Source organism: Rissa tridactyla, chromosome 1 (assembly GCF_028500815.1).
Source record: "Rissa tridactyla isolate bRisTri1 chromosome 1, bRisTri1.patW.cur.20221130, whole genome shotgun sequence".
In the NCBI taxonomy this organism is placed as follows: domain Eukaryota; kingdom Metazoa; phylum Chordata; class Aves; order Charadriiformes; family Laridae; genus Rissa; species Rissa tridactyla.
The window spans coordinates 140,216,230-140,239,734 of record NC_071466.1 but is presented as its reverse complement, the minus strand read 5'-3'; the positions used below and the strand labels follow the sequence as shown (position 1 = coordinate 140,239,734).

The window sequence follows — 23,505 nt, the reverse complement described above, 5'->3', positions numbered from 1 at the left end:
GTGATTAGTTTATAATAAGTAACACAGATTATGATACAATTGCTTTACTTCTGATTTTTAATGAGACTATCAGGCTAGGCTGCCAGATGATGTAATTTGGCACAGCTACACCAAGTTAACAGAGCTATTTAGATGGGTCTGATTGAGGGTTATGACCTGAAAATGGAACACACTCGAGTCTGGACTCATGCAGGTTTATCGGCAAGGCGAAAAGATCAAAGTTAATCTGGATTCTGCAAACAGTGACTAAAGGAAGAACAAATCCAGACAAGACTTAACACAAGGAAAATAATTAAAATTTATTTTATTATTGAGGTTTAAGGCTCAGAAATACTTTCATCTTCACCAATTAACCAAAGGAAAGCTAATGATGCTGATTTGTTATGTGGCCCAATACTCTGGGTATTTGAGAAAAAAAAACACAAAACACTTCTTGCATATTGCAAGGGAAATTGTACTATTCTTGGTAGCTGTCAACAGGAATAAGCAGGAGCAGGACTGAAGTACAGCATATTCCACGCCTGCTTCAGAAATTCATTTCTCTTTTCAACCAAAAGATCTCAGACTGGATGAGTCAAGATACATCAATGCTCAAAAACTGATTTGAAGGCTACAAAGACTAGCGACCTATTGTCTATTAGGTGGAATTTAACTTTAGATGGGCAAAGTGGGCACTGGAAAAGGTCACTATATCTGCCTTTCCTACATTTTGGCACTAAAAAATCACAACACTGAGTACAAAAGATAACCCTGCTTATCTTGACAATGTTACAGTTTAAACTTCTTCAAAGCATGTGTTCTTTAAGGGAGTTCATCCCACCTCCAGACTACAGTACTTGACTGTGGTTAGTTGCAACATGATATGTTTTTATTATTGTTAGGTTGTACTTACAATCCTGGTGCTATTCGCTTTAGTCAGGTGTGGGGAAGAGCAAAGACAGATTGTAAAAGAGTACAATGGCATTTCTTGTACTACTTCGGTAAGTGAGACAACCAAATTCAGGCAGGAATGTCTTTTTTTCTTCTACTAAACACATATAATGCAAGGAATCAGACTGCATTTCCAATTGGCCAGCATCAGCAGGGGTATAATAGAGCCACAATAACTCTGGGACTAGTTCCTTGCATCCAAGGACTTCCTAGAGAAGCAGTTCCTAGGCAGTGAGGCACAAGCATGCTTCAGATGAAGTGTGGAGGCCAAGCTGATAAGCTCTGCTGGATGCTTGCAGGTTCTCCAGATGATTAGAAGGCAGCAACAACAGCAGCAGCCCTGCAATCTGAGCAAATCATCAAGCAAAGAGAAATAATTGCTTGAAATACTGCAGCTGAGCCTAACATGAGAAGCTTGGCAAACAGGCTGGGAATCAGTGTCCAAGAAACACCTCGTTCATAGATGGAAAGTGCAGTATTATACCATTTCTGGAGCTCTAAGAGACCCAGCTCTTTCAGCTACTGCGGTACCTAGGCTGGAAATAATATTGTCACACAGGGGCGTGATGATCACTACTGACAGCAGCTAGTAGATGGCCAACATTAGATTTTCATATATGTTAATTAACCAGCACTTTCTAGTGATGTCTGTGGAACATGCTAAATTATCAACAGTTTTGAAAATCAGCCCTTAATACACTCTATCACATCATGTATCTCTCCCATCTATACTGGGTGTCTCAGCTCCCCAAAAATTATGGTCCAAAAGACAATCACTCAGTACATATCAGTAGCGCACCTATTACAACACATACTTAACCACAAGGCGTTAAATCATAACATTATGCTGCATTCATCCATCCTAGCAGTACTGCTTTGCACATGCCATAACCTATGTTGGACAGATTTAGCTCTCATTTCTATCATCACCATAAATCTGGAGTCACTCTTCAGAAAAAAAAAAAAAAAGAAAAGAAACAAAAATAGCAGCAGCAGCCAGTCAGGATTTACAAGTGCCAATTTGCTCCTCTGTAACACAAAAATTAAAAAGAGATTAGCTATCAGCTATATTGTTTATTTGACCAGCCATCTGTCAGGTAAAAAAAAAAATAAAAAAAATATCAGTTGCCAAATCATTGTAACTGAAATGTGAGATTTAATTTCTGTTCTAATTCTCAGAATAAACTGTCAGCAAATGTCATTACTATAACAATGTTTGTTAAAGCTTGACACATTATAAAGTTGTAGGTTCTCCAACACATTTCACAGCAGCATTCAACAAAAACACATTTTAGTAAGATTTTATTTTTGGATTGCCATTGTACTATGAAGATTTATGTAGAAAGCTGAACAAAGCACTTGTAGAGATGTAAGGGTCAGGTGGACCATTAACTTTCAACTATGAAAAAGAAACTTAGCAGATAGAAAGTAGAATATGAATATTAACCTGATACAATGCCAAAGTTATTTGTGCCTTGAGGGAAATGAATTATCAAAGCAAAAATGTAAGATTTGTTATTCCAAATCTGGTGGTATTTCACAAATCGAAATTTACAGGAAATCACTACCAGATTTTTGTAATAAATGTAGTGTTATGCACTAATAACAGTAAGCACCTTCATCCACATTTTAAAATCCATTTTATGCCTCATTATAAGTACTCCTCATTTTGTCATTTTCATAAATCTTTTTGCTTGCTTAACTTCAGCACACCCAAAGAAAATCGCATAGTACCTCTGTCTAGACAGCTTTTTTTGAAAAAAAATATATGTATTGCATCACATTGAACATGTTTGTAGCTTTGCTTTGGCATGTTTCTTCCATATTTTTCCCATATTTCTGCCACTCTGAATAGTATTAGCAAGTACTATTATTTTCTGATAAACACTGAAAGTTCATAAAAGCGAGGCTGTGTAACAAAGCCACATACACACTATGCGAGGCTGTGACTTAATAATGGGAAGATATTTTCAGCAACGGAATACCCAAATCCTGCATAGCAAAAGCCAGCTACTACCTGGAGAGCTCTGTGTGTGAGGTCGGACAGTTGCTCAGAGGCTAAGGATGCTCAAGCCAAATCTTTCCTGTAGGTTAGGCACTGCAGTCCTTAGACGCGTCCCGTAATGCGCTTACTCTCCAATGTATTTCCTTCTATACATCACGATAGCTATCCATGAGCACTAAGTCAAAGCTTTCTGAAATCAGTGAGGGAAAAAAAAAAATCTTTTTATACTGGTGTTATTAAGTTCTGCAGAATCTAGCCATCATTTTTAAAGCCCGGATAGATTTGCACACTTAAACGTGCATCTTAAGTGGGTACTTGAAGAGCATTCACAAACTGTGCATACACTGCTACAGGAAGTCCTTCCTGTAGCAAAAACTCTATTATGCTAAGTTTTGAGTGCCTCAGTAGTGTGTGCTCCTAAGGACTTCAGTGACTGCTTACTTGAAAAAGAATTTCAGCACATGGGCTCGTAAGAGAGAATGCTACAGCATTCACTGTCCTCATATGCCTGGCATCACTGGATAAGTCTTAACATATATGAACAGCTCAGAGGTGACCACACGTCAAGTGATGTCATTAACTCTACCAGAAAGGATTTATCAGGATTGAGATCAAAAGAAAAAAGCGGGGATTTTTTTGTTTTGCCTTTTTTTTCTTTTTACTTGTTTTGGCAGTGTTCAGTAAACACAGCTGTCTCAAGCAAAACTATGGTCCGTTTGCGGGGGGCATCACTAAATCTGCTTAGTCCTGACCACAGTTCAGCTTTTTGTTCTGGGCAATCAGTAGGGACAGTATTGTGAGATGCGAGACTCAAGAGTTATTCTGCAAAACCGAGAGCAAGAAAAACACACAAACAAACAAACAAACAAACAAAAAAAGCAGATTTAAGCAGTAATTTGCAAACAATAAAAAATGAGCAGACTAAGGCATGGCAAGAAATTAAATGCATATTTTGGCATACTAAAGAAACAATACAGAAAATTGTGGACTTGCTTTCCATTACAAAATAGCCTTACTTGCATTTATATTGCACAAATATTGCATTTGTGGTCAAGGATAATTTAAATGTATTGTAATATCTTTAACCATAAACTCCTTTGGTCAGACTGAGATCTCATTTACACAAGTTTGAGAGCATAGCACATTTCACTGATTCTTTGTACTCCCACTGCGATTTATCTTGTCTACTCTGTTCTATTTCCTTACACTCGAGTGATAATCTTGGTAATACAGGACCCATCTTTTTCTTCTGCGTTTGTTCAGAACACATTGGATTCTCATCTGTCGTACACCCCAACAGTAGTATAAATAGCAGTAACCACATAGATCCAGATCTGGTTATACAACTTTTGCACATGATGTTAAAACATTAAGAATATAATTTTAAATTTAGCATTCACTATTCAAAATATTGAGTGGGGCTTTTGCCAAAAAATTCACGCATCAATCACAGATAACTGAACAGATGTTTCGGCTGAAACAGGCTTCAACGGGAACATTCACACATACACAAAATGACCTCTTAATACTAGTAGGATATTATGATTTTAGAGCTTTCTTGAATTTCATTTCAACAAAGACCATTAGCTAAATATTTGCAACATGTGTTAGCTCTTTTCAAATATTTATAGAGATGGTTTACAAAAAAAAATGCAAGTAATTGCAATGCTTCCTTTTGACTGAAAGCACAAACACACATACGTAAGTTTATATAACTCCAAAAGTCTAAGAAGTACCTTAATTCACCTTAAGTCCACACATTAGTATAGAGATATATATACACACGCACAGTATGCATACACACAGTTTTTATATATATCTATATCTATATCTCCAAATTAGAAACCCATGCTTGAACTTTGACCGTCTAGGAACACTGCCTCGGCATTCAAACCTTCTCCCCCTGCCCCCAGCAAAGGAATAAGCAGCTTTTAGGCTTCCGACAGAGTAGGATGAGAATACAGAGAGTAGCACTGAGAGTGAGTCCTGAGCAGGAGCATCCCGGCTCATGCTTTGTTATTCTCTAAGGCAGCACACCGGGGAATTTAACTGCCTGAAATACCACTGGTCCTCTCTCTCTGATCCACATGAGCACCTCACCTTGCAGGCTCACAGGTAGGTTGCTAAATGGTAGGTTGCCATTTCGCATAAATTCAGGCCGGTGTAAATTACAGAGGTTGTGGTCCCAAATTCCTCCCTGCCCTGGCTCCACACCCACCCCTCCACCCCCTTGGGCCAGTAGTCACAATTATATAACTGGGTAGTGAGTTTCTTTAGCCAGATCGGTTGCCTGAAAACTAAATCCTAGTTTTAAACAGCAATTAACTTTCAACTGGATCCACACATTGAGTGATCAACTCCTGGCAGCGCTGCAGGACAGAGGAACACGCCAGACACATTGCTCAGGGCAGGAAAGAAGAGGGTAGATTCACAGAATCCCTAACTCAGATCAGCCTGCCCCGTGCCTTCAGGATGTTTGCAAAAATGAAAAGAACAGCAAGAAGAAAAGCTTTTGTTTGACTCAAAGTTAATGTCTAATTTTTTTTTTACTTTTGGGGGGTTTTGTCTTTTAGTTTTTTTAAATCTTTGTTCTTGAATAGCATTTAGGCAAATCTCCTCCTGAAACAACATTCTGAAACAGATCAGAAGTGCAGTCTATAAAAAAAGAATAAAGCAAACAGTGTGCTTTTCCAAAACTTTGGGGTTTTCTCCCTCAAATTAATAATTGAATTGTCATGAATCTACAAATACTTCTGATCAATCATAAATGTATTTTCCATTAAAATCTCACTCCAGTACATTTTTCCTGCCTGTCATTAACAGGCATGCATCACAGTCTAACCATAACATATTTGCTAAACCCAGCTTTTTAGAGAAAAGTGATTTTAAATTTATGGAAGTAGTGAACCTTTTGCCATGAGCTGAACAAAACAGATTGGTAAGCAATATTTAGTAACTATAAAATTATAAATAATTTAATTGGTATTTATTTTATGATTAACAACTGATGTTTTATAATTTACAAAAAGCAGTCCATAATAAACACAGCCGTTGCTGTTGCAGGGAATTGGCAGAATAAAGATAAAAATTCGTTGAGCAGAAGAAAAGCTGAAGGAGTTCAGAGGGTGTGTGCAGGTAAAAGAATATCATGTGAAGAACAGAAGCCTTGGAAAGCACACCTGCACAGAGGGTTTTCAGTTCTGAGCATTAACTGTAAAGATTAATACAGACGTGCCGCTAAGAAACCAACTTCCCCTTTTTCATTCTTATTCCCTTTCATAGGAATGCTTCCATACGTTTGAAAACCCATTTGTCAGTGAAAAGAGTTAGCATCACTTCATTTTCCAGCCTTCACTTTACTGTTGTTTTGAAGAACACATTTCAACACTACAGGACATGAAAACTGGAAACCAGAACTGTAAGGAGCTCAGACAGTATGCCAGGAAAGACAGGCACAGGAGGTCCTGTCCCCACAAATACCTTCAGACCCATTACAGCTTTTGGCTAGTTATGTTTTATTCCTGTCTCTATCCTCATCTATTTAACTACATGGCAGTAGTATTAATTTTAAGTTCTAAAAGTCTGACATTTGACAGTTTCGGCATTGACATGGAGAAAGACATGGGTATGAATCTTGCCATATTTTCAGCCTAGCAATCAGTTTTTATGTCCGCATGAGCCATTCACTTGGTAGGAGTCACTGCCAGAAGACAAGTACTGCTACTTTAGGGAACCAGAAGAAGGGAAGCTGCGGGAGCAGCTCACGTGCAGGAGGTAACAGCAACTCCTCAAGCCCCTGCCATTCCTCCATAGGAAGTGATGGGGCTGAGCAGGCAGCTGCGAGCCAGGAGGAGCTTTGTTCCTCAAAGGTACCCACCCATTTATATAAGCCCATATGCTAATACGGGCACTCACCTCAGATACAGAGAGTGTTGGGCAATATTAATTTACCCTGTCCTGTTCCAACTTGAAAGAACACTTAGATTTGTACTAAGGAAACGACCTTCCCACTCTTGCATTTCTTCCACCTTCCCATCTGTTTTCAGGGGTCCAGGTAGCAGGAAGAGGTCCAGTGCCTCACTTCCTGGATTTGGCTTACAGCTTGCTACACTGATTATTGTGATTTTAATCGCACTGGAGTGCTCCGTAATTATATGACAATTATTTTCTTTGATAATTACCACTGACACGTATACAAGTGAAAGAATACATTTTAGAGCTACCTATTAGTCTTTTGTGGTACTTAAAATTCTAAAACATTAACAAAATTGGTTTTACATTATAATTACATTTACATCTTTTATGAAATAATGGAAATTGAGAATTAATTACAAGGAGCACAGCATATTGCTACAGAATAGCTATACTCATATCGAGAGGGTTACCAATCACTATATTATAAAGTACAACTACTTTTTAATACTAAGATGATCTGTCTTTAATAACATAATCCAGCAGGTCTTCTGATATGTGGGGTTTGTCCTGACAGGGAGCGAGTCTGATAATGCTAGTAAAGCATTATGAAGATCTGGAAATTAATAACAATTTACAGCTGGATCTTGGAGCATTTAAAAACATTCTTCATGCTGACTTTCCTGTGAAGAGACTTACCAGTTGGCGGCCAGATGTGACACAACGCCCCTAAACCGACAAATACTTTCCAGGAGAGTCACTTGTGAACCGTGGCTCACAGGTGAAAAACAAACTGAGATCCCTTGTGGTGCCAGCTGTGACTTACATCGTTACCATGGTGCTCTTAAATGCCTCCTGCAACAGATCAGCTTAAAAGTAAAACAAGTCCTCTAATGAGCAAACGTCAGCGCCCAACTGGAGCCGAACTTTGCCAGCTTTGGGTGAGCAGTTTCTTAAGGACGACATTACTTTAAAACAGGAGAGAATAAGGGAGGAACAAAACTTTGCATGGAAGCCTTTGGCAAATAGTCGTGGAGTATGAAGTCCTCACGTACATAGCAGTCCCCAGACTTTCACAGAAGAGCGGATGTCTTGGATATTATGACTTCATATAGGCCTGTGACTGATCATAACTGACGGACAGTATGGATAGGTGAGCCCTGCTGCAGAAGACTGGTGTGAAGGTACAGCGGTGAGTACACAGAGGCCAGAGAGAGGTGAGCAGGTCAAGCACTGGTCAGTGAAGCAGTTGCCATGCACTGACCTGTGAAAGCCGAGTGGTGCCCCTGGAGGTAGAGAGTAAACTTTATCCAGTGAACTCACAGAGACCTGTGACAAGCAAGTAGGCTTGCCAGAGGTACAGGGCACCGCAGCCTATTGACCTGTCCTGCAAAAGCCTGAAAGTACACCTACATAACAAAGAATATCATATGAAATTTCCTACATACCGCTATCCAGAGTGTGGACAATGAAAGGGTGCAGTATTTGTCTTGATTACCTAACAGGGTTCAGTGGCAGCTGAATACGTGTAAACATTAAGAGACAAGCAAAGAAGGATTATTCAAAGCCTGTAAAATGAAATATGAAATATGGAATATGAGGGTTGATAAAAGAGCAGAAACAACAAAGGTTTTTAAGACAGGCATCAGGGTATTACAACTTAGAAATGAGTGAGGATAATGGGAGATAATTAAGGCAAGAGAGGGGTAGAAACAATCACACATAAATTCAGAAAGGCTAAAGATGACCTACAGAACCTGAACTGAAGTTAAAACTTTGTTTCAAAGGATTATGAAAGATAAGTAATCCTTTGCATCCTGTTGCCAGTTTCAATGGGAGCAGAGTTAGGACTCCGAGTGATCTGCAGAAATTTCCTAAACATAGGATGGACAGGGATATGCTTTTTCTCCATTTTGAAGGGATTAAGGAAAAATAACTAGTAGACAGAACTAGCACTTTGGAGGTGCCAGCTTAAGAGTTTTGCTTAAACATTTACAAGACTTTGAATATATTTTGTATCTCAGAGATGCTAAATTTTCTTTGTATTACTGAATTACTCCAGGGAAGTCATAACTGAGTTTGGTGAATATGTAGACAAAGCCTGCAGACAAATTCCCTGTCTTCCATCTGGTAAACTGATGCCATGGCTAAGGGAAGTACACTGTGCTCCTCTGGAAGAGAAAGATGTTGGTATTCTTCCGGTATACTCAATGTTGACACTAGCCTACAGAAAGTAATGGCCACCTCCACATTTTCAAGAATGGTGTCTTGGTGTTATGCCTAGAAAGGTTGCTGTTTCCAAAGATAAGAAGGAATATCACTCTATATAGTTTCATTTTTTCCCCTAACTATCAGTAGCTCATTCTCAAATACACTTTGTTCATTTGCTTCACCACTAGACATCTTATGAAATTCAAAGGTCATCTACCTAATTCTACCTGAAGAATTACCATAAATGTATAGGTCTCAATCCTTTTAGTGAATTCAATAATGCCCTAAAATTATCACGTAGATCAAGGAATTGAAGGGAGAAGCCAGCACTGACTGATTAATTAATTCCTAGATGATAGAGCTTGAGTGTGGAGCTAAAGCAGACTTATCTATTTCTATTAAAAAAAAATAAAAAAATCCATACACCTATTCAAGATAAATATTTTTGTCCACTTGTTTCGTTTCTGGTCATTAAATCATTGTTATTTTAATACTAACCTCGAATAACTGCACAAAAATCAAAATCTAGCTCTTACATGATTATTTCTTTGGCCAAACACCACGAACACATACCTGTATACATAAAGGAGACTTATTGGGGCTCACAGAATTATCAGGCCTGTGTATCAAGAAGAGAATTCACCCCGAAGGGTAAATTTTCCATGCTGTGCATAGGGATTTAGTCACCTAACTCCCATCAACATTAATGGGAATCGTGCAGCCTGATGGACTCTGCTAAAATTTTTCTCCTAGTTGCTCTATTCAGGCAAAAGTAATTGGTGATCTGTAACAACAAAAACAAACACGTGATACAGTTTGGAATGATTTGCTTTGTCCTATGATTCAAAAGACCATATGATGAATACAAAACAAATTCTAGTTGAAACCAATCTGATTACAATGTCCTGTATGGCTTATGTATCGCAGTTCCCTTTTTTTCAGAACGTAGGCATGGTTAATACATAGAACCAACCTCAGTTTGACTAAGCTGTATCTCAAAGGTCTTTTCTCCTCCAGAAGTCCCAACCTGTGGTATGTTAAATGGTTATCATGCTAAGCCCCTTTGAGGGACAGTCTGCTGCAGTGTGCAGCCTTGGAGTTCAGACCACACTGGAGAGAGGCAAGTGAAGTGGGTTCTTCCAGAACAACATGGGCCCTACCTTCACCTACATAGATCTCTTGGGTCATTGTGGAAAGGAGAGAAGAACTTCTGTGAGCAGTTGCCTGAAAGCTTCATAACATTGTAACACTGCAGATGCCATCATGGTATCTATGAACTATGACAGTACATTGTGGTTTTTTCTATTTGTTCTTAAAAATGAAAAACATAAATGCAACTCCTACCAGATTGAAAAGGCAGCCTCTTGAAACTATTTTTAAAAACATGAAATGCGGCAGTGTTCCCCAGTGCTATACATCCAACAGTTCCCACTGCTAAGAGCAACTCGATGCTCAACATTTTTGAAATTAGGAACAACATTCAGAAGCTGCTGTTTAGGTATCATCAAACATATTCGTCCTTACATGAAAGTGAAATACAAAAGGCCTTCAAAAACCTTGCATGGTTTCTGGTTTCTCCTGTTTCCCCTTTCTGCAAATCCATTCATTAAAATCAGATCATGCAGACCAACCCTCACTCCTTTTCACTGAAAAAGTTAAGAAGTGAGATAGCATTTGGGTCCATAGTGCTACCTCTGGTGATACAAATAGGTGGAGTTCCTAGGTAGCATGGAGTTGACACAACAGCTTTGTGCCATACTTGAAATAGACACGAGAACCGGAGAAGAGTTTGACTGTTTCCAGTGGCCAAAACAGATCTTTTAACAGCGGAAAATAGATGACTCCAGTCACCACCAGAACAGTCCAAATTTGAACAAAAAACGGACTCATTGTCAACTCCCATACAGACCCAGCACAGACCAGTGAACCATGCTCTTCACTTCTCCCTCCATTTTGTATATATATGTGTGTGTGTGTGTGCACGCATGCTTATATATATGTATCTTCAGATTCTTGTTGTCTTTCAGTAAAAGCGCGGCAGTTAACTAATCTTTCCACCTATGACAGCTTCCCACCACTAAATCTGTGCTCATCCATCCAAACTGCTACTGAGTTGGTGGAGCTCAGCAGCTACCTAGAACTTAGGTCTAGAAAGGATTTAAGTAACAGTTTGTGTTAAAGAGAACATTCTGATTTCTAATGGAAAATTACTTTGTTTTCCTTTAAAAGACACTTCCACTATCCATATCAACAGCCTGAACATGAATCCAGTTTTCATTCTAAAATGTCTCCCTTTCATACACAAAATAACATTTAAAAATGTACACACTATAAAAAGGTCTAGTTGTGCATCTGGAAGCGAATAATTCCTGCCCTACAGTGGCTCTCTTCATGAGAAATATGCTTGTCTGTCTAGCCAGAATGTCACAAGCAACCAACATTTTAATAACTTAAATTTGGGCAGAATGACACACACAACCATTAGAGTCATCAGTAAAGCAAGATGACTTAAAAAGATTCCAAAACATATAAAAAGAACCCCACAAGCCTGAGTCATTATTTATGTTGCCTTTCCCTGGATCTGCTAAAGGACAGCAAATTCCACTCCTTCACTCCGCATGTACACAAACAGTTGTTTTTTCCCCGTAAGACAGTCTTATCCTTCTTCAAAGACTAATTTCCATAGTCAGATACCCCCCAGCCTTTTCTCTGCTGGAATCTGTTCCCGAATCTGAGATGACAGAAGCTGGTAAATACCACTTTATGGCATTCCCTTGGCATGGGTGTCACTGTACTTTTAGTTGGTTGGTTGAAGGGTTATTTTTTTGTTTGTTTGAGTTTTTTTCTTTCCTTTTCATGTTCTTGCAGGGGTTTTTATTCTCTTTCTCTCCCTGACTTTCCAGTTTTAATTTCTAACCCCTTCTCTATCCTCTCCCCCAGCTAAGCCATTCAACAATATTCATTGTCACTTCCACAAAAATAAACTGGATTTTGCTCTGGTTTGTGAGATGAGATGTAACACTGTACTGATGCTTACTATGACAATCCAGAAGCCCTGGACAGTCAAGACTTTTCCATAGCCAGTTGCATCAGGCCAAAACAGAAATAGCAGAGGTGGAAGATCCCTTTATAGGAAACCACTTACCGCTTCACTTGAAACTGTTCTTTTGTCCGGCAGTGAAAAGGCATGACAGCTCTGATTTACTCTCCCTGGCTCTGGAAGGGAATGCCATCTATCTCTGCTCACTGGAAAACATGCCCCACTCTCCTCTTCCATAAAGAAAGAAGTGACTGAAGAACAAATCCTAGTCCCTATTTTTTCCATCCACAGAAGAAAAATGAATTTGTTTCTCATTTTTGTCCTTTTTTCTCAGTTTCTGTGGATCAGACACAGAGTTTTCAGACAGAAACTGCTTTTTAATCTACTTTCATACAGGCCAAAAAGCACAAGAACAGTGAAGGACCGTCTTAGCTCAAGTCTTTTATAACATAAAACAGTGCATATATAGACAAAGTAGGCAATTGCCTGGGGACAGCAAAGCAAAGAAAGTCACCTTTCCACTACAACAGAATCTCTGAAATCCAGGATTTCTTCTTCTGCCAAAGAATGGGATGAGATGCATCAGGAGCAGGTGCTGCAGTAGGGGCAGTCCTCACCCAGCACCTGTAGAAGCTGCTTCCTCACCCCAATCAATAGCAGCATGTTTTCTGTCCTTTAAGAGGTCAGAAAAGCAATAAATCCCCAGACCAGTATCCCCATACTGTCTCATGTTTTACAACTTTATTTTCATGAAACTACTATTCAAACTGCGCTGGCCTAAACACCTTACAGAAATTAGCACTACTTCAGCCTCCAAGGCTTCTCTGCAGTCACTCTAGCTACTGCAGCGTCATCAGTGCAGTGCAGCATCCCTCGGGGCTTCCTCTGGTGCTCTCCAAATTGTCTCCATGGATTTAATTTGCAGATTAAAATTTCTACTGCAAACAAGACCACTGATAATTAAAAAATGTTTTCATGGATTCATCTGTGAACAAACCAAGCAGCTAATTTTGTTACTTTTGTCCCCTATCCTACAAGCATCCAGTTCTCTTCCTGCTATGCCCTAGCAGAGATGTATAAGCCATTTCTGTGGGCTTCTTATCTATCTGGCGGTTTGTAGAAATGGAAATAGCTCCTCCAGCAGGTGACAAAACTCAACACAGCACACAGTGAAATGGAGACACAAATTCGGGAGGCTATTTGCCATTTCTACCAACCAAGTCTGATAGAAACAGCACTGTGTAAGAATATATGTAAAAATAGGATGCTTCTTGCCCACTTCCCATTTTAAATATCACCAGAATGCACACCCCAAATCTACCACCAGGTGAAATTCAAGATATTGATCCCTCCATTTCCCAACCTGCAGACAATTGATGAGATTTATCATTGCTGGCCCAAGAGCTCTATAAACGTCATCGATAACTTACACGCCCATTTTTGTACACCTCTTCAATTTTCTCTAAATCCCTTGGAAGCTGTTTTCATTAAGGTACCTAATAGCTGAGCATTAAGTGTCTGGATGTTAATTAAAATACACAGAGTGAGTCTCTCTGCCCGTTCATCTATTCAATCGTTAAACAACAGGCTTCATAGTATGAACTTTTCAGCTTTGACAGCACAGTCGCTCTACCTAGTGTCCTGTTATTATGGATCATTATTTTAATACTGACTGAACCACACCTAACTCCCATGGGTCTACTCCAAAATCCTCTCTAAAATGGAGTCGTAATTCCTTCTTAAATAGTTAATCAACTTGCCAATATTTTCATCACATCCACTTCACTACAACTGAAAACCTCACCTTGCCTGTTCAACTTTAATTTTATAAGAGCCGTGTATTACATTTCAGCCCATATAAGTAACATACAGGATCAGAACATGTTTTAGCTAATTAATGCTTCTGTAACTAGAGTCGTTGAAAAATAACCATCAAATATTTATATAATTGGTAGACTAAGAGGCCCCCAAAGAAGTATTGCCTTGTTCCGAGTGCTGTACTAAGAGAGAGTGAACTACAAAGTCCAAAGACCTAGAGCACAAAAGACCCCTGTCTGCTTGCAATACTACATTACTGTGTACGCATTCTCATTGGCTTCAGGAGGCGTTCATTAACATAGATAAAGGTCTTGGGCTCATATTAAATTTCCCTATCCTTTTAAAATTAATGTTAGCTACTATTAAGCTTTCCTTTGCACTTTAGATGAATGAACATTTTGAGACAACTATAACATTCACACTGAGTACCTGCCAGATGCCACATGAACTAAGGGCATGAGATGCTTTTCTTGGAATTATCTGCAAGTCACATTGATAGATTTTGGAAAAAGACATCATTTTTTCAGGCTCTTAATTACTACTAAGTTAAGCAATATCCATAACCTTTTAACTAAAAGTTGAAATATTTTATACCAAAAAAATGCTTTGTGAAGGAAAAAAAGGTCTATCCAAATAAATTAAACTCTTGGGCATTGGAATTCCACTTTTTCACAATGAAAACTATTAACATTAAAATCAGCTACATATGACATCGAGAGGATGTTAGAGAATATAGCAGACCCAAGAAAATTACTCATATAGCAAGAACATTGATGGCACTGCTCAGCAGAAAAGTCCTTAGCTAGAGATGGGGATAGGAGGAGACAGAGAAAGAAAAATGGCCCTCTTCATTGAACCATTTACCATGAAGTTATTTTGGTTATTCTCGTCCTTTACAGCTGACAGAACATAAAAGAGAAAGTCTTCTCCCACAGGCAAATGGGGAGAACATTAGTGTGACAAACAGTGCAATTTAATCCCATAGATAAAATCTAGCTGCAGCACTATAAGCTTTGATTCAGGCTGGGGCGGTGTGGGTGGAGTTGATTCGTTGGTTTGGGGGTGGAGATGCTTTGGGTTTGGGGGGATTTTAGGGATGTTGGTTTGGTTGGTTGGTTTGTTTTTTAGTTTTTCTGTGGGTTTGGGGTTTTTTTCCACAAAAATTCAAAAACGTGCCTTGGAATATCAAGCAGAAAAATCCAATCACAACCACCATCATCAGTAGTGTTGTTATCAACAGTACTGCATAAGCTGATACATTGAGGACCTTAAGGACTTCCTTGCCTCAAAGTGCAATGTAGCCAACGGAGTTTAATGAGACGCCCTTAAAATTATGCTAGGTCTAAAATTCAAGTTAGATGAGCTTCTTGGAGGATAATTTACACTTGGCTTTAAAATTGTCATCATCTTCCCCTTAAAAGATATTTTCATCTCCTAAATGCTATTTAGCAAAGTACATTTCATTTCCAATGTGCTCGAAAATGATCCTACTTTGTCAGAATGCCAAGGTGCATCTCCAGTGTCTTCTTATTCTATTCCTATTATGCTTTGCCATACATAACACTAATTGAATACATGACATATTGCATTTGCAGTCATTAAAGCAGCAGTACAATTAAAATTTAAGTGAACTACTGGTGCTCCACATTAGGTGAAACACAACAATCAATTTCCCCTGGAACAACCAAACAAAAAAAAAATAAAAAAAAGCAACCCCAAGAACTACCTGCAAAGTCAATGGTGTTTATTGCCCTTCCTGGGAATCAAGGTGGAATATTTGAGGATACTCTTAAGGTGGCCCTATCTCAGGCAATTCTTTCTGTGTTTGATGAAAATTTGACTTGTGCCACTAGTGATAAATAGGGTTTATTTGGAGATGACTATCCAGGCTTTGGCAGCTAGCTCACAAGGGTAAATGTGACCTGCTGGCATTCCTTTGCAGTTTACAAAGACATGCCAAAGAATCTGGGTTCTGGCATGGAGACCTTGGAAAAAGAGTTTTACTGTACTCTGAACTGCATTACTTTGAAGCAGGGGAAACAAATCCTGCAAATGCTTAACACTATACAGATTAATGTGTTTACATGATCTATATTAGTGGGGTCTGTATTAGTCACTATGTAATATTGTAAAATACAAGGTAGTTAATTCTACATACACGTGCAAGAGTCAACACCAGGCCAATTTTATCCAACTTCATAGACTGGTCAAACAGGCCAGTCACAGATGCAAACTTTTTTTTTTATTCTTAGCAAACTATGCAACACGGTAGTTCTATATTGCCATGTTGCCATCATCAGATGTGAACAGGGAGTTTCCTCTTCTGTTCTGTTCTTTCCACCAAATATCACTTCTACATGACCCTAAATTGTGGTTGTTTTCATGGGCACAGGCTAGACTGGACCACCCAAATATTTTGATTTGAAGAGAAGATAACCAACCAAAGAGCTCCTTAAACTTGATCTGCCACTTGTAGTGTCTGACACACAGAACATCAGGATTGAAAGTTGATGGTGACGGTGTTTGTTATAACATGTGAATAGATGCAATGGATCAGGTATGACTTTACTAGGGAGCATGGTAAGAAGGTTGTCAAATCTCATTACAACCACTCATCATTATGGGGACTCAGTGTCACATTAGAGAGGAAAAACTTGTAACATTCAATTTTATGCCCATTGCTTTCACTGTGCACTTTGTCTAGGACATGCAAAATAGTATCTCAGTTTAAAAACAGTAAAACAAACCAAATAAGGTTATATTACGAGACAGCAAAGTTTCTCTGGAGGACAGCAATAACAAATGATAGAAAGTTATAAGGAAGTTGAAAACTAGTCAAAAATTCCTTTACTCACAAAAAATAACTGGGTGGATATTGAGACAGGCCATAATCTTGCCTGTTTTCCACATATTCAAAAAAGAGTAATACTCCTCTCTCCACAGACAAATTGTATCTTCATTAATTTTGTTGTCTCTATTCTTTTACACAATGAATTGACAATACAAATGAGAAAGGTGTTTGTCCCTAGTTATTCAGCATATAAAAATCCTATTAAGATCATGTTACCAAACATATTAACATAAGGAAATTCCCACTTTTTCAAAAAGGTAGTTGTAGAAAAAAAAGATTTTTAAATTGTCATAATGCTATCTTGTGTTCCTAGAGATGAACTTCCTGACATCTAAATATTTCTGTTTATGCAGATCGAACCCGCTTCATAGAGAGGTCTGCTGTCTCCCTGGTGCCCAGGTAAAGGACATTGTAGGTAAAATTCCCACCCTTGTGAGTCCTTCAGATTATTACCCGTTTCTGGTCTTTCAGGTGGGAAGCAACGAGGTAGCAATGAGAGGCTCACAATCATTTAAAAGAGATTTCAGGGCCTTAGGGCAACTGGTAAAGGGATCAGGAGCTTAAGTTGTGTTCTCCTCCATCCCTCTGACATCAGCGATAGATGAGGGAATATATAGGAGGAGTCAACAGGTCAATTCATGACTCCGGGACTGGTGTGGTCAACAGGGCTTTGGATTTTATGATCACGGCTTGGTATATGAGGCACCAGGGCTGCGAGCAGCTAATGGGATGCACTTATCCCAGAGGGGGAAAAGGATTCTGGGGCAGGAGTTGGCAGGGCTCATTGATAGGGTTTTAAACTAGATTTGAAGGGGGAAGGGGTCAATAATTTCACGCTTGCCTGTGACAAACAGTGGGGCAGCACATCAGGGGCAGAGGGATGGAGTCCTAGCAAGGGCTCTCAAATTGTTGCCCCGAGGCAAGCCAGAGACGACCCACCGGGACACCCCAAGGGAATCAAGGGGGATTCACACAAGAGGGTGACGTGGCCAGCCCAGCTGAAGTGCCTCTACGTAAATGCCCGCAGTTTGGGCAATAAACAGGATGAGTTAAGGGCCACTGTGCTGCTGGGAAGCCATGACATAGTGGCTATTACTGAAACTTGGTGGGATGATTCCCATGACTGGAATGTAGGGATAGACGGATACAAGCACTTTAGGACGGACAGGCAGGGTAGGAGGGGAGGAGGTGTTGCCCCCTACATCAGTGACCAGCTAGAATCGATGGAGCTCCACATGGGGAAGGACGAGGAGCTGTTTGAGAGTGTATGGGTTAAGATTAAAGGGAAGATAGGGGAAGGCGATGTTACAGTAGGGGTCTGCTACAGGCCACCTGACCAGATGAGGCCCTGCATAGGCACATAGAAGTGGCTTCACGTTCACAGGCCCTGGTCCTCGTGGGGGATTTCAACCACCCTGACATCTGCTGGAGGGACAACACAGCAAGGCACCAGCAATCCAGGATGTTCCTGGAATGCATTGATGACAACTTCCTCCTCCAAATGGCAGAGGAACCAACAAGAGAAGGTGCTATGCTGGACCTCGTTCTCACCAAGAGGGAAGGGCTGGTGGCCAACGCGAGCCTCAGGGATAACCTTGGCTGCAGTGACGACGAAGTGATAGAATTTAAGATCCTCAGGGCAACTAGGAGGATGTATTCTAAGCTTATGACCCTGGACTTTAGGCATGCAGACTTTGATCGCTTCAGGGATCTGCTGGCCAAAGTGCCATGGGACAAAGCTCTAGAGGGAAGGGGAGTCCAGGACAGCTGGTCAATATTCAAGGATCACCTTCTCCATGTCCAGGAGCAAACTATACCGACAAAGAGGAAGGCAGGAAAGAATGCTAGTAGACCTGCCTAGATGAACATGACCTCCTGGACAGAGTGTCACACAAAAAGAAACTTTATAAGGAGTGGAAGAAAGGACAGCTAGAATGGGGGACATATAAGGAAGCTGTCTGAGCAGCAAGAGACCTGGTGAGAAAAGCTAAAGCTCAGTTAGAATTAAATCTAGCCAAGGAGATCAAGGGAAACAGCAAAAATTTCTATAGGTATATTAATGGCAAGAAGACGACTAGGGAAGGTGTGGACCCCCTCAGAAAGGAAACGGGAGAACTGGTGACAAGTGATATGGAGAAGGCCGAGGTTCTCAATGACTTCTTTTCCTCAGTCTTCACTGGCAAGGGCTCCAACCACACTCCCAGAGTCACAGAAGATAATGGCAGGGGTTGGAAAGAACTGCCCATCGTAAGTGAAGATCAGGTTCGTGACCATCTGATAAACCTGAAAGTGAACAAGTCCATGGGACCTGATGGGATACACCCACGGGTACTGAAGGAACTGGCGGATGAGGTTGCTAAACCACTCTCTATTATATTTCAAAAGTCGTGGCAGTCTGGTGAGGTCCCCACTGACTGGAAAAGGGAAACATAATCCCCATTTTCAAAAAGGGAAAGAAGGATGAACCAGGGAACTATAGGCCTGTCAGTCTCACCTCCGTGCCTGGTAAGATTGTGGAGCAGATCCTCCTGGAGGCACTGCTGAGGCAGAAGAATAACAAAGAGGTGATTGGGTACAACCAACACAGCTTCACCAAGGGCAAATTGTGCCTGACAAACCCAGTGGCCTTCTATGAGAAGGCCACAACATCAATAGACAAGGGGAGAGCAACTGACGTCATTTACCTGGACCTGAGCAAAGTCTTTGACACTGTCCCGCATGACATCCTGGTCTCCAAGCTGATAAAATATGGGTTTGATGGACTGACAATTCAGTGGATAAGGAACTGGCTTGATGGCCGCACCCAAAGAGTGGCTGTCAATGGGTCCATGTCCAAGTGGAGGCCAGCGACAAGTGGAGTCCCTCAAGGATCAGTACTGGGACCAGTCTTGTTTAACATCTTCGTCAGCGACATGGACGCTGGCATAGAGTGCACCCTCAGCAAGTTTGCCGACGACACCAAGCTGTGTGCAGCGGCTGACACGCTGGAGGGAAGGGATGCCTTCCAGAGGGACCTTGACAGGCTGGAGAGGTGGGCCCATGTCAACCTCATGAAGTTCAACAAGACCAAGTGCAAGGTCCTCCATCTGGGTCGGGGCAATCCCAAGCACCGATATAGGCTGGGCAGTGACTGGCTTGAGAGCAGCTCTGAAGCAAAGGACTTGGGGGTGCTGGTGGACGAGAGGCTCAACATGAGCTGTCAGTGTGCACTAGCAGCCCAGAAAGCCAATCGTACCCTGGGCTGCATCAGGAGAAGTGTGGCCAGCAGGTCGAGGGAGGTGATTCTCCCCCTCTACTCCACTCTCATGAGACCCCACCTGGAGTACTGCGTCCAATTCTGGAGCCCCTACTACAAGAGAGATATGGACGTGCTGGAACGTGTCCAGAGAAGGGCCATGAGGATGATCAGAGGGCTGGAGCACCTCTCCTATGAGGACAGACTGAGAGAGTTGGGGTTGTTCAGTCTGGAGAAAAGAAGGCTCCGAGGAGACCTTCTAGTGGCCTACCAGTATCTTAAGGGGGCCTACAAGAAAGCTGGTGAGGAACTTTTTAGGATGTCGGGTAATGGTAGGACTAGAGGGAATGGATTAAAACTAGAGATGGGTCGATTCAGATTGGACGTTAGGAAGCAGTTCTTCACCGTGAGGGTGGTGAGACACTGGAACAGGTTGCCCAGAGAGGTTGTGGAAGCCGCATCCTTGGAAGTTTGTAAGGCCAGGCTGGATGGGGCTCTGAGAAACCTGATCTAGTGTGAGGTGTCCCTCACAGCAGGGTTGGAACTAGATGATCTTTAAGGTCCCTTCCAACCCTAACAATTCTATGATTCCATGATTCTATGATTTTTAGCCTACAAAATCAGCTTCTACAGGAACTCAAATATCCTGTGAGGTTAGTAGACTGAGTAGCCCGATGCAAAAGATGCTGTACTTAGTTCATTTAGATTAATCAAGTTTACAGTCTTTACAAAGTAGAGTTAACTGAGATTAAGCAACTTACCAGCCAGAAAACGACAGATGCCCTTAGGAGTCATTAAATGCTGAATCAGCTGTATCACTCAGTAAATATATCCTTCAGGACTCCCAGAGGACAATGGCTTGATCCTTTTTTTTTTTTTTTTGAGGCGGGGGGAGTGGTGGGGTTTTTTTTATTCAAGCAATGAGGTTAACAAGAACCTAACTACATACGCTGTATCAAAGATAATATTTATAGCTGTATAGCTACTCTAGGCCACATAGAAAGGACAGTGCAGAGATGTTTATTGAAGACCGCAGACACAGCAGATACCCTTTAGCTCTCTTCCTTTCTATTGCTATTGCTTCAAGTAAAAACTGACGCTGTTTCAGGAAAGCGATTGTATTCAGGATATCCTATTGTTCTGGAAATAATATTTTTCTTTGCAAGACTATGCAGCTGACATAAGGTAGAGAAACTAAGACCTGTTCTAACCCAAGGGTCCAAAAGTAGAATCCCTCATACAGGAGCTGCAGCACATACAACTGTTTTGAGTTATCTTTGCAGCCAGCACAACAGGAGAATAGACTCATCTTAGGACCTGGTCCAGAACATATGGCAAGAGTGAGATATGTATTATAGAATATGCCTCAACTTCCAATAATACTATATGAAAAAGATCCATTTGTTATACTAGCACTGAAACAAACAAAAAAAAAACCCCAAACACGCCTGTTCAGTGTACACCACTAGAAATGTAGGAGTTGAAAGTCTACTGTGGTATTCACTAAAAATATAGCATGCTATGATTAAGACTATTCTGAGTTTAATGAACTATAGACACATCATTTCACTAGGACTAAAATCAGAAGTTTTTCTCATATCAGTTCAACACACAATTTTAATAAACATATAAGTCCAGCTGTACCCTTCACATGCGCCTGATCAGCACGTTCTGTGAAATTCACCGCAAGATAACAACAGCAGCTTCAGCATGTTTTAACAGGAGTTAACTAACAGGAGGAAAAAAACCCAAAAGTGAAGTCAGAAAAAGAAAAGGAACTAAAAGCCACATGTCTTGGTCAGGGAAGTAAAAGGATAACGCATAGTCCTTTCCAGTTTCTCAGGAGATTCTGGAGGGAAAAACACCTTCCCTTTTGATTAGACAGCTTGTGTGTTGGGGGGGCAGGAGTGATTATGTACATACACGTATACAGATAGAGAAGTGATGGGATTGCATTTTTTTGTAATTTTCAAAATCAATTAATTTTTCCCATAAAAAAAAAAAGGTTGCAAAACAATTTCCTCGGAACATTTACAAAAAGCCTTTTCCTCTACAGAAGGAAAACCGTGACAAAAAGTTTTTTTCTTGACCATCTCTATGACATCATTTATTACTTTGTATATTATTTAAGAGTGCATGTCATCACTTGGAAGGGGTCTGAACCAGAATTTGAATCCAGCTGGACTTCGGGTAAGTAATGAATCGAATAATCAAATCCAAATCTCCAGCTAGACTTTTCAGGTTCTGATGAAATTCAGAACTGAAAGAAGCCTCCAAAACCAGCTGTTCTCAGGGGGTTTATGCAATTTGGTTATAAAAATCATAGCGGTAAGATAGTCATGTGTTAGCAGTATTGAACCTTAACCCAAATGTTTAGCATAAAAGAATCAGAATCTGAGATCACTTTTTTCTGTTCAGTGCAAGGATGGCTCAGCCAGGGTATGCAGTGAAATACAACCCATAGCCACCTGCAACTCAGCAAACTGAGCAAGGAAAATGTTAAGAGTCAAAAGGGCTTTCTATTTCTTTCTATTCCTGCCAGTAATATTTAACTTGTGTTCACTATGCCAAGTTAGATAGACTCAAATTTTCAGACGCAATCTGCAATTTGGTCCCCCTTTTGGGAGTGTTGAGTGGTTGCACTGAAAGCAATATGAGCTGTAAGTTCTCAGCACCTCTGAAAAGAAGACCTAAGTTTCTTAAATTTGGTGTCAAAAACAATGGAGCACCTAAAACTAGAACCCAGCAAAGACTCCCCTTCAGTGGATATAAATATCCGTGGCTTTCAAAGAGGTCCAGAGGGATAGCACAGAACTCAGTGTGTCAACATGGGATTTGGAAGACCCGTGCTCAATAGACCGACTGGCTGCAGTCAAGTGACCTAACCACAGCTCCCAGCTGATATGACCATAGCACTTTCCAACATCATGCACATGTGGTGAGAATAAATACATTAAAGCCTGGAAGGTTCTCCTGTTGCAGCATAGGAGCTGTTCATTTTGTGGGTGGAATGAATAAAATGACACAAAATTTAGGTATGGCTGGGAACTAAGTTATTCTGAGGAAATATGAAATATCTTAACAGGGCTTTGTATTCCAGCAAATTACTTGAGAGCCTTTCTTCATTTTAGCAGTATTAAAATGTAAACACATTTTCTGGTAAGAAAAGTATGTCCACTGCATGCCATGAGAACATTTAGGTAAAGAAATATGTTTTCTGCTGAAATAAGATTCAATAGTGCATTAAACAGCAATAACAACCATGTATTTCCTAGGCAGTAAGAACCAAGCAATACAGAAACACCTCTGACATCTTATTCTTGGCTTCATGCCGTATTTTAGGCATGCATAAAATAGCTTGTACAACATATTCCTGCAGATCCCTAACTGGGGGTTGCCACGGCGGCAGCATTTGACCCAGGGCTGTTCAGTACTGAACTACTGTTCAGCAGGAACAAACTGTCTTCAGGATTAGCTGCTCAAGCTGTCCATGAGACATACCT

At 40.5% G+C, this 23,505-nt stretch overlaps 1 protein-coding gene across 1 annotated transcript in view; it reads right to left on the bottom strand.

Moving 5' to 3' along the window:
* The window catches only part of ANO2 (anoctamin 2), a 190,129-nt gene that overhangs the window by 155,622 nt on the left and 11,002 nt on the right, over nt 1-23,505 (bottom strand). The gene's annotated exons all lie outside the window — the stretch shown is intronic.